At 35.5% G+C, this 13341-nt stretch overlaps 1 protein-coding gene across 1 annotated transcript in view; it reads right to left on the bottom strand.

Annotated features, from left to right (window-relative positions):
• Positions 1–13341, bottom strand: part of LOC117173266 (protein O-mannosyl-transferase TMTC1-like) — a 1004108-nt gene that overhangs the window by 823389 nt on the left and 167378 nt on the right. The gene's annotated exons all lie outside the window — the stretch shown is intronic.

Here is a 13341-nt window from a genome sequence, read left to right as displayed (position 1 = left end):
TCCTTATCATCGGCGCTCTTGGAGGTGCCCAGCTTTCACTTGCTAATAGCCTAAAAAGCATCCCTGCGTGTCAACAATATGCTAGAACACTTGCGGGAAAACCCGCTCCCGGCGAAATCCTGCGGTTGTCATTATGACAAATTTTTAATTATATATATATATATGGCTGTAGCGTTGCTGTCGACATTCCCATACCACTAAGAAGTGCCGAACCTTGTCAGTGTGTTGTTAAAACATGTTTCACCTGTCCTCTTAAAACAAATTTAATTGAGGCCTTTTAATTTAAACGTTTTGTATTTTCGTGGTTCAGAAATTAGTATATCATATGTCAAATTTTGTAGTCAATGTTTACAAATGGGAATGGTTTTAAATATATTTTATGAACGAAGTCGTAATATTATTGTACATTTATTTAGTCAAACTTTAATCACCATCAAGTTACCGTGAATATTTAGGCATCTGTTCAATTGTTGAATATGAAAATTAAGATTCGTGCAATTTTTCTTCATCATAATATATACTTATAAGTTAAATAGCTTTATGGTAATAAATATACATGAAGAATTTAAAAGTACCTTGATTTTATTACGAGAAATGATAGCCAGCAATCAAGATTCCTTACCTAAAACAAACAAAGGAAAAAAGGTTTATTCTTGTTTTGTTTACCTGAATTTATAATTTTATTCTTATGTAAATATTGTAATGGAAAAGAACGGGGTTTCTTAAAATTATTCTAAATGCCTGATATTAATAAAACAACGTGAAAAATTCCCTAAGTCATACGAATAAGGGCCGCGTGAAGGAAGAAGAGAATTTCCGATAAACAGTCTTACCTGGTAAGCGTATTTCTCAGGTCGAAAGCCTTTATCAGCATTTGATTTGTAATTTTATTTTATTGATAAACATCAGATAGTAATTTAAGTAATTTCTCTCTAAAGGAATGGGTTTGCTCTGCTGGTTTATGCATAGATGAACTTCGCGAGAGGCCCACTTAAGATCCCAGCAAGGAAGAAAGATTCTCGGGGATCGAGTTGGAGAAAAAAACGATATTTAATATCCAGGATCCGGAAGAGAGAAATTGCCACAGAGGCGCAAACTGTACAATGAAATTTGAGAACTTTTGACGTCCATTAGACGTATTTACGTATCATAAGAAGAAAAGGGATAGGATACATTTTGTTCAGATGTTTCTTATTAAAAAAAGTAAATGATTGAGTAAGATGAATCTAAAAGTATATGATCAAGATTGTAGATCATTTTCAAAGGTTAATTATTATCTAATTTAATCAGGGATGCGATACAAATTGCAAGGCCATAAATGTAAATTTGTTTATAGCTTTTTCGGTCTTAATGAAGAATATTTATATCGAAAATAGCAATTATGATACATTGGCATTGAGGTTTGGCATTAAAGGTCACAAATTTGGAATTGGATTTGAAGAGTATATGATTTCTGTGAATGAATCTGGATGTAAATTAACTTGTTTTATAAGCTGTATTGATAATGATGAAAATGGACAATTTCATTTAAGTATATCGCTACTACACACCACCTAGACTTAATACCAGGTCACCTTAACTTATTATTTTCATATTCTGAAGATTGCATTTTTAGTTTAAATATGGGGGGACTTGACCCTTTGTAATAAAATCATCATATGCAGAATTATATTTCTAATAAAAAATGTGATGTCCTTCTCCTGAGAAATTTTTATTCAAATTTATTCTCCTGTCTTTTTATTCTATAATCATTTTTATATTAGTATTGTATAAACAAAAATTATTAGCTGAAAGCGCGCAACAGAAACGCTTTGAATTTCTTCGGAATTTCAATCGACATTGCAAACGAAGTTTAGTACACTACGAATTAATCGTTATACCTACGTGCAGATAATCGACAGCAGCGTCGGCTTAGATTGTAAAAAAATAATCAATATGACTAAAAATTCTTATTTTACTAGAAAAGAAATTACTTTGAAAAGAAATGACAATAGAAAATATGCATTAGAGTCGTAAAAACCCAAATATAAATCCCACCTTTGTTTAAGATTTAAACATGCATTCAAATTCGAGAGCTTAAAAATATATGTATATTTATATTTATATTAATACTGTATTTTTTTAAATTCCATATTAGTTATTTGATGTGTTTAAAAATTGTTGTGTGTGTTCATTATGAAATATTTTTTAATTAATTTAAATCAGCCAAAATTCCTTCAAACACAGTCAAAAAAAGGTTCAATTTTGTTGTAGAGCATTTTGCTCCAGCGATCATTTGACTCTCGAGATCATAATGATTTTCCATTTGGATCAATTTGATCTCATTTTTTTGTTCATTTGTCAGACTAAACAAAATGGCCGCCAATTCTTAGCGCCGGTGCTATAACGAAAAAACCTAAAAATGGTATCTAACCGCACGCAAGTGACAACTACACTTAACAGGTGATATTTTCTAATATCAGATTTCGTTAGTTTTTAACTTTTCAAGTACACTGCACGATCCGAAACCATAAAAAGCTTGAATATGAGCTAAAGTATTGTGAGAACGCCAGACATCTTGGTTTTACATCATGCATGATCCCAAATCAGCTCATTATGATCTCAAAAGTCGATCATTCACTTCGGCCTATCAAAATGCTCTTGAATTTCGTATCATTTTTGTTGCATATCAAAATGATATTGATTTCGGTACCATTTTAAACACTTTTTTTTTTACTGTGAAGTCTCTATAACAATATCAACTCTTATACCAATTTTGTATGTCCTAACCATTTTATCCCACTGAAAAATGGTTAAATTATTATCCACAGTCCTAGCCGTAATTAATAATTTCAAACTTGGAAAGTTGTTAAAAAAAAGATGTAAATGTATTAAAGTTTCAAAAATTGAGGTTCTACGTAACATAGTTAGAGAAGGGTGTATTTAAAAAACCTAAAGTTTCGATGTTGCTCGTGTTGGGTGGATTGCCCCTCAGCAATTATTGCATCAGAGAGCATGTCATGGAAGAACGTTTTAATTAGTCGACCCTCACTCTCGTCACAACCAGGATGCGAAAAAAAACTTTGAAATAATTCTACCGGAAATCACGAGCACTTTTCCCTCGGTGCTGGTGAACAGGATGTAGTGGACGAGAGAATATTTGTCAAAACTTATCCACACGTGTCATCGTAGAAGCTTTATAACGGCCCAATCATGAAAGTTAGAGAGTTTCGTAGACATTTTCCGGTTTTGTTTCCTGCATACGACACGATTTCTGAACAATACTCTACCATAAAATTCTACAAAATCCTTTCCTTTGAGAGAAGTAAAAGTACAAAGAGATTTCGAGATACCCCACCTTTATATCTAAATAAACATTTTCAATTTTAATTTAGAAAATGACCGTAGAAGCCTACTGTAGGTGTGTGAAAAAATAAAATTGCTAAATGCTGAATTACCTCGTCCTACAGAAAACCCTCGACACCTTAAAAAAACGTATGACTCGCAGATTGCTTTTCAATTGGTTTCTTCTTCAAATTGACGGATTCTATTTACATTAGTTTTATAACCCCTTTTGCTCAGATTCAAAAATGATTTCATACAAAATTTGTTTTAAAATATGACATGCTAACTCATATCATGAATGGAAAAAAACATTTTAAAAATAATAGAATAGATCAGATACGTGAAATGCTCAAGATAGATATGGGACATTCTAAAATATTCAAGATGTTTCGAGAATATTATAGTATACGCATGCCTACAAGTAAATTTCAATCTTTCACAACAGGAAGTTTCCGCCTACACTTTTCCCTTCTAAAGTGAAATGAGCCACACCTTCGTAAAGCTGTGAATTCCATTAAAATAAGTGCCATTTAACATCTCGGCCACTTTAGTGGAAATAGTGTCGTATATCCATCGTGAACAGGAATATTACGTAGTTCTAACAAGCAAAAGACAAATTTCAAGGAAACGATCCATTAGAATTTCTTTTCTACGACCCTCGGCCCTCGACACGAGCGTTTACCTCCGATTGCATGCAAGATTGCCATATAATTCTTTTTTCATTCTGGCAGTGAATCGTCACTAAAGCGAATAGTATTCATTCACATACACATGTAGCTATATTTACGTATACGTTTAAAAGAGTCGTAGCTAGCTATCGAACCACAGCAAAAGCCATTTCTCGTTGCCGACCACGTCGATACAGTGCGGCGTCGCCGTCGTAAAGGACGCTAATGATGTATCGTGCAACGACGCGACACCAAAAGCTCACTAAAGAAACTGCTTCGTTCTAATTCTCCACCATATACTCACATGACACCCATAAAGAAAGGCTAGGCCTAGATTTTTCAATCTGGCTCTGGTGAACTGCTAATGAGCATTTTTGTAACCATTAAAACTTGATAACATAACACTCTCAGACAAGGGTTTCCTGTAAAACTTACTATACAAGTTTTTTTATCCCTTCTTCCACAAATCTCACTCTTCCCTGCAACTTCTGTAACACTCAAAAATCTCATCTAATACATGCCAGTGCCACTTCCCTTTTTACTACATGCCAATTACTGTCTGTCCCACTTTTTCTCTTATCCGTCGATCCACCCCAACCTCTTAACCTCTTTGCAATATATATCCTCGTTCTTATCCCACTCTAAATCTCTTATTCTATCTACCTAAGTCCTTTTTTTCCTTTTCAGTTCCACATATGCCTTAATCAATCGCACCCTACTATCCAACTCGCTCTTTTTTCAGGCCCACACTCATCAAACACCTTCACTACTCCACCAACAAATTTAACTCTGACCTCTCTTTCCTCGATCGTCTTCATTGTCCTACTGTAGCATGCCCTTATACAACTCTCTATCTCGTCCTATATAGTATTCCATATCTATCTGTGTGCCATCTTCCCTTACCACCGCAGCTCAAACCTATCACATCTAGCCTCTTCCCCCTTTTCCCAAAGTTTAACCAACGTTTAACCACCCAACGTTTTCAGACCCAAACATATGAACCGTATCTCCCCCCCCCCCCTATTTTATCACACCTCCTAACTCTCTTATTCTTTCGCCTCTCTATTCATCTATTCGTCTGTCATCCTCATCAAACTCTTTTACTGCGTTCTTCTTCAACTTTCATTCTCGACATAACTACACTAACTTCATTCCTCTGTGCACCTCCACCCCTCTTTCCTCTAACAGCCGATTTGAACTACCCTTATTCTCTCGTTCCTCAAAGTCATACACTTGTAAAGCATCTCCTGATTTCCTCGACACAGACACTGTTTTCAATTGTTCTCAACCATCCAAACCCCTCACTCCTTTTCATCCTCTTTGCCTCTGTGCCTCTGACGCTTTATTTGTGATTATCATGACTCAAAGGAAAAACATTTGAGGCAAATGAAAATAGTTTTAACAATTGCTAAATATCGTAAACTAATATAACTTTAAACATTAATTATTTGTGTCACTATTTCCACAAAATACTAACTGTTTATGATCCGGACAAAAATTATGGTTATAGAAATTGTTTATACAATTCAAAGTGTCACTTATCGAATAAAAATAATTAACGTTGAAATTTAATAAATCTAATAAATGCAAAAATTAATATTTAATGTGAAATAACAGACGATAATACATTTAGAACTTTTGGGTCTGGTGTTTATATTTGTAATATTATTTAATTATCTGCTTGAAAAGCGTAGGTATATAAATTACATACCGAGTGTATTTAATAACTGATGTACGTAAATTCATAGTTATCATACGAGTTATGATAAAGAAAATTAATCTGTTAAAAAATAAATGTTGAAACAAAGATCACTGACAGAATTTCAAAAGTGTCTCAATAAATAAATAACGTTTCTCTTGCTAAATACCAAACGTTTTTACTATGATGATTATTTAAACAAAAAATAAATTTGATCTAGCTGTATAGCCTATACCATAAATGATTTAAGATCTATGGCTGAAACCGAAAACAACTAATTATAGCAAAATTCAACCAGGATTTACAACGTTTAAAAATTCACTTTTCAATAAAAAACAATTTTGAAATTATAATTTTGGTCATAAAAGAACAAGGACCGACTAAACTGCTTATATACCCGCAGGTATTTATTGGAAAATACAAGCCAACAAATAAGACTTGATCACACAAGCTTGTGTCATTATATTCTAATAGTAATCCCATAATTAGAGGACAAAATGTTGGTTCGTACGATTTCTTCATAGATGTTACCGTCTTGAATAAGCAGATTATCCTAGCGACGTCAAAGCTGTTTTGAGTATCAGGAATCCTGGAAGTTGGTTGCTAAATTTACTTTTCGGGTAAAGGTTTTAAGCTTGGCTTGGGAATTATTAAACGAAACCAGCCTTTATATACACAACGCTTTTGCTTGCGTGGAAAATGTCTAGCTTGTTGTCTTTGGCAGATTAAAAACCAGTTACGAGATACCTGAGCTACATTTAGTAGTGACTTTCTGTCTAGGTGTCGTAATATCAACTGACGAACTTCTATTAGAAGTCCAATGATGATGTCAGTTTTTTTGTGACTAATGCCGAAAAAGCACATATGTTTCCGGAAGTATATAATGTTTGTACTAAGAGCGAACAGTTTAAAGTGAGTAATCAGTGAAAAAGACAAGTATTTAGAATCACAAATTTTATTTATTTGAAACACTTTTAAAACTGCACTGCTGATCTTTGTTTTAAAATATCTTTTTTTAATACATGAAGTATCGCCATCATGGCTCGTGTGGTAGAAATGCTTTTATCAAAAATGAACTTACACATCTTACTTATGAAATACACGGAATATGTAACTTGTATTGCTTCAGAATTGAAATTAAACTAAATAATGATCCAGAAAAAGGTTAAGTCAAGTTGATAATAATTAATTTCGAGCACCACGTTTTTAACCAGAAACTCTCAATTTTAGCCAGCTAGGAGTGGCTTCGAGTCATGGCTCTGAGAAATCCTTATGAGCAAGTGAGGCTTCCTAAACCGTAAAAGAATTATCGAGGCTAGATTCTTTAACTAAATATTAGCAAATTGTATTGTACATCGCAAACAACTTAGGACTGTACAACACTGTTCCATCGAAACATATAATTGCACACACACACACACGCGCGCGCATATAATTAAAAGTTTGTTTTAAGGGCAGCCACAGGATTTCGCCGCGAGCGAGTGCTAATCTCAGAAATTGCACAAGAAACATATATACATATAGCCAAGGATCAACTAGGTGATTTCGGAAATCTCCGAAATCTCTTACTTTCCCCAATAATTCTTCATTCACGGATTTTAACCAATCAAAAATTCGCAAGGAAACACTCAAAGAAGCTCTCAGCAGGAAGAAGTCTTCCACGAGCTACTTTTCGTACCTTTATAATCACAAATTTAGGCTAACCACGTAACAGTCTGATAGAATTTTCGTTTTATTTTTAGTTAAAAAGTCTAAACTTTTATTTCCTAGCGGACAGACGCAGTCAAACCCGTCGAATTGCATACCAAGAGTAAGGTTATTCGCGTCGCCCTGAGCCTCGCAATTTTCGAGATTTCTATAATAGATTTTGCCTGATCTGTTACCCAACCCCGTCTTGCCGAATTAACCACGTGGCAATTTTGGTCGATCTCGAGAATCGAAGACTCGTGCTGGTACGGACTGCACCCCGAGCAGTGGCTACTTTTGAATAACTGACATTTGTTTTCCCAAAAAAATTGCTTATATGTACTTTTAGATAATTTACTGTGCATTTCAGTGAAAGAGTAGTACTGTACGCCCAGATAAAATAACCGATTTCAGCATGAGTACCGTGCAAAGTATGAATTCTAAGAGTTAGATCTTCGGCGAGTAGCGGTGGCACAGAAAAATAAATTGGGTGGGAGTTCAGATTCCATTTAAAAATAACAAATTCGTATTTTTCGCTCTGGCGCCTTCATCTCGGTTACATGTGCAACAGAAAAAAATAGACAGACAGTAATAAATAAAGATTCTTATAATCAGCTTGATCTGCGAGTTCTTTCGTCTCACGACCGTAAGATAGTGGTTGCAGTCTATTGCGTACTAAATATGATCCGGAAAAATTCTCGTGCACCCTGAAGACATGCAGCGACCCAGGGTCGACTGTCTTCTCCATTTAGCCCTTAAGTGTCTTAGCATCTTGTTGACAGGCAGGGATGCTTTTTAGGCTATTAACCAGTTAAAGTTTGGCATCTCTATGCTCGCCGATGATAAGGACGATTAGCTTTTTAGAATATTCCAGGTATAACCGTCGCAATTCTTTTATAAGGTCACCATTTATCTCTTTCTTTTGATTCTGCTTGGCTATGATGTTACTGTCAGGTGGTGCCAAAAATTCAATAACAAACGTAGCTCATTCCTTGCAGTCAAGGATAACTATGTCCAGCCTTGCGTGCGCAACAGACACAATAGTCGAGAATATGAAGTTCCAGTATATGCGGTAATTTTCATTTTTTACATTTGACTTGACTTCCTTAGAAGGGTTTAGCAAAGTGGGATGAAGCATATCTAGTAAGAGTGACAGATATAGTAATAAAATATTCTTACTACCGCATTGTGCTTTTGGATGTAGGTTGTTACCGCATGATTTGGACAACTATATAATATGGGTTCTAGATGCTCAGGGTTGGCATAGCACGCCTTGCAACTATCATCGGGAATGTCTTCGCTCAAAATATGGCCAAAATGAAACCATCCGTGCCCAACTTCAATCCGGATGATTCAACTATTATTTCTGTGGAAGATACCGCGCATCCTCTAGTCGAGGAGCTGTTTACGGAAGTTTTTCTACTGTGCTTTCTTAATTCGGGCTTTCAGGAGTGAGCACTCGAGATAGATAAAAATTGATTCACTTTGCTTAAACCTAATATCGAAGTCCAGGCCAAGTGTTAGCAGCTTCCTCCGCCTCTTTTCACAGAAACGCTTCTTTGACCCTTTCATCGTGCTTCGTGATCATTTAACGAAGGGAGTCCCCGTCCATTTGTGACTACGTGTACTTTACCCAGAATAATCCTGTTATGAAGAGATTCAAGATTTAGTATTCGGCAACCACTGTGACGCCATGAAATGTAGAATCGCCAAATTGAAGACTTAAGGTGCATACTTTTGCTCGTGGGCATAACCTTTCATATCCCGATATTAAGGGATCTAAGTTCGTCCTTCGCCCACGGAACCACTTTGAATAAATAGAGTAATACTGGGACGGCAAGCATGTTCGTTGCAGATACTTCGTTCCTTGCTGTATTTTCAGAAGTGCGGCACGCCCAGGTATGTATAGGTCTCTCTAGCGCGAAGGTGGCGTATAGCGCTTCCGTCGACGAGCTCAGGATCTTCGATTTTTTCCATTAAATTTTCTTCGCTCCAAATAAACCCTGGCGCATTTTTCTAATCGAAAATAGATTCCAATATCCTTGAAGTATTTTTTGTCAATCTCTAGAGCTAGGTGTAGTTGCTCTTTATTTTAAGTATATACCTTAACATCATCCATGTAAAATACATGAGTGACTTTATGCTTTCGATATCAACGTTTGCCGCAAAAGTACCCTTCGGAATTGTGAAGTGCGAAAGATAGTGGCCATAATGTGAGGCAAAAAGGAGTAGGATCATGGTGTGGCCCTGAAAGACACTTCTCGGAAAGGAGACACTGTTAGTTGTCGCACGATGCTTTCTAGATGAGATAGTAAATCTGGTTTTTCAAGGCGGTATACATCTCTCTATGTAGCTCTTGTTATCGAAGTGATCCTGTAAGCTGTCCAAAAGACACATGATATGTTCATGGTAGATCGATTCGAAACCTTCACGGTTATGAATCCAGGACATCGAAAGGCCGCACTAGTCGCCACCTGCTACTCTGCAGATTCATTTATCAATGGTTACGTTCTTCTTAAATCCTCCTACGCCTTTTTTCAGCAGCATGAGCACCAGTAGGTCTTGATACCGTCTGGTCCTGAAACGGAATAATTTATCATGTCTTTTAATACTTTTTTCACCTCCTCGAAAGTGATGGGTGTGTATTTTTCCTCAGGCTTTATGACATTTTGTAATGAGTCTGACTTACTAAATTTGATAAGAGATTTAGGAGTTTGGGAACACTTGTTAATAAATCACCTTTATTTCTAAATTGAATATTTAGCATTTTATTGATTTAAGGACCCTAGTTGAATTAAAACAAGTTCATGATAGCGAATCGCTTGCAGTTCGCAATTGAGAGTGGGCTAAAAACAAAGTAACTGATTGTAACTCGTTTTTGGCCAACTCTCTATCAACAAGTGTTCCTAACCTCCCAAATCCCCTATAAAAATGTTTTATGTCTGACTCATTAAAAACGCGTCTTCAGAGAAATCTCATTATCTCTGGTTTCTACCGAAATAATGTAAGATTACGTGGTTAAGATCTCATCCTAACTTAGTAATTTTTTCTCTCTCAAAAAACCCTCTCGAGACAGCTATGCAAGAGTTTTAAATGGGCCATCATATTATTACTGACTAAATCCCTTCTAATATTACTTGTTTCTTAAGATGTAAGAAAAAAGATCCGTTTAAATAGTAGTTATAATATCAAGATAATCAAAAGAATACCTTTTTAGATAGTAGTTAATATCATGATTTAAGAGTTTAATATAACATTTAGAGACCAAAGAGAGTTTTACATAACGGTCGAAGAGCTAATAGAGTTCTATAAAGCGATCGAGGGTCAAGAAGAGATTAACATAGCGGTTGAGTACTCAACAGACTTCCATAACGTGTTCGAACATAGCATAAAATCTATGTTCGAACATCCAAAAAATTTTACGAAGAGGTCGAAGATTCAAGAGAGCGTTCACATAACTGTTAAAGACCAAAATCAAGGATTCACTCGCCCAGGAACTACCGGGGATGTCTATTGTTCCGGACCGAGTTGCGTGTGCGCAATGTGTTACTCTACAACCTTCCGTATACGGATGATGTACTGGTCTGACCTAGACGTGGCCTTATTAGCTAATACCAGGCTAGACCGATGTAACTTACCGCAGTTTATACAGGTATAGGGAACGGCTGTGACAGTGGATCAATTTTTGTCTTTTGATTTTTTACTCTTAAACGAATGTTTTATTAGAATGAAATGAAAGTTGGTTTGAAGCTCTCATTATGTGTGCCCATGAAAATAATTTTCTTCTTTCCGCTAAATTAGAGACATTTTTCTAGATTTTTCAAAAAATTGTATAAACTCGTCCACTGTATTCACCTAGGCTTACACTGATGCCAGACGATATTACGTATTCTTTCTAGGATTTATAATGCGTACTCACCACAAGTGAGTTTATTTATTACTCGTTATTTATATTTCAGTAGTGCGCTATATTTAAATGATCATATGCATTACAGAAACTTCATAAATAACAACAGCTATTTTTGGACTTATTATTTATATTTAACTACAAAAATTTGAAACACCAAAAGATATAAAGTCAGCATCGAAAATCGACATTATTTTGTTTAAGCAACAAAATCGTGCAAATCGTATAAAACTTGGATAGGTATATCGACAATACAGAAACACATAACCAATAAAAAAATGAGAATATTCAATAAGTAGTTTTTGTTTAAAGCTGACTGGTTCACTGTTCCTGCTGATCAACTGTACCTGTTCGCCTACTTAGTTTCCCCTTTACGGCAACATGTTAAACAAACTAAGCCTCTCGGAGGGAATGAGCATTGCCACCGTAAATGACCCTGCTGATCGCAGTTCCGAGACTGTGTGTAGGACCCCGGTTGGGCCTGGGCTTAGGAGAGCCAAAACATCGAAATCACGACATCCACCTCACATCGTTTTAAATTTACTTGTTGATTAATGGGTTTTCAATCAGTGGGGCCACGCAGTCGGCCCGCGGGATCCAGTTTCAAGGTTTTCATACTGTAACTGGTTTTCTCGGTAACTGCAAAAAAATGAACACACCAACCCCAATTTTTAACATAGCATTCTTTCCCGTAGCGCTAATGCGGTGACAGACTACATGTGAAATCTACGACTGAATTCAAAAAGCCTTATTAAGTTTTTGTGAAGTTTTTGCGCTAGATCTTCGGCCTCATCGGACTTCTTAAGGTCTCTATTTAGTAATAGGTCACCGAGTCGGAAATTCAGATCACGCTTCTTCTTGTTATAATATTTTACCTAAAATTTGTAATCGCTATTCAAATTTTCATAAACTGAATCTCTTAAATGCTCTAATCTGGAGACCCTTTCCTGACACACTTCCGGCTTAGGTTCACTAGCCTTACAGCTTTTCTCATATTCCCTACGCAAGTTTCATAAGGCTGGGGCTCGCGTCCAAACTTCAAGAAGGAGGGCAATGTTTTCAAAGAACTTTCAATCGCAGTGCGGAAAGCCAACCTGAATTCATGATCTTTCACGTCCCAATCCTCATTATTCTTTTGTAGGAACGCAACAATCATTGTCTTGATTACTTGAATCACTCTCTGTCGAGTTGGTTCGCACCTGGTATACTGGCTTAGTAGTGTGTATGATTCACATTCCCCTACAATCAGAAAAATATTACTGCAATGATAACTAAACTTCACTTGTAAACTGATTGCATTTAACATAAACAAATTATTATCAAAATGAAATGAATTTCATTATCACATATACTTTATACTATGCAGTGACAGCCATTCCTTTGCTGTAAAGGTTCTTTAGTTTATATAATTAATACATATTTCAAGCTAACTTTGGATAATCTTTAAGTACTACAGAAATAATATCTGTTTCTGTAAGTATCTGATGTGATAAATACTTTATATAGATGGATTAAAAATGAGTGGTTAAGAAACGTAAAATTTACTTTTTATCCGTTTAAGTAATTATTTTACTACTTTCTGTAGGTACCAGCAATACTTAAATGTACTTTACATTTATTGTGAAAATTTATATGTTTCCTTGTCATTTTTAATGCGTAAGGTAAGAAATTTAAAAGGCATTTATGCGACATACACTTCAATAAAAGCAGTATTCACATTTTTGATTTGTGGGAATTCTTATTTTATTTTAAGTTCAGTGTACCGTAGATATTCGTCAGATCTACTGCAGAAAAGGTGTACTTTACGATAGTATCAAGGGTCCCTGAATACAGAACTTCTGTACAGCCTACAGCAATATTGCTGTTACCGTTGCAGAACGCTCCCAAATTTGAACGACGTTGAAGTTTGCCACAGATATGGATTTCAAAGTTGTGTAATTAATATAAAAAAAACAAAGAGTCACATCGAAAAAGTAAAAACACCTCTCGATTCGTCTCGGAAAAATCTCGATGTGCATTTTTTGTTTTTTTGTTTAAACAATTTTTTAAACAATTAC

This window comes from Belonocnema kinseyi, chromosome 5 (assembly GCF_010883055.1).
Source record: "Belonocnema kinseyi isolate 2016_QV_RU_SX_M_011 chromosome 5, B_treatae_v1, whole genome shotgun sequence".
Lineage (NCBI taxonomy): Eukaryota > Metazoa > Arthropoda > Insecta > Hymenoptera > Cynipidae > Belonocnema > Belonocnema kinseyi.
Note: the sequence above shows the minus strand (reverse complement) of the source record. Positions and strands in the feature narration are given on the sequence as shown.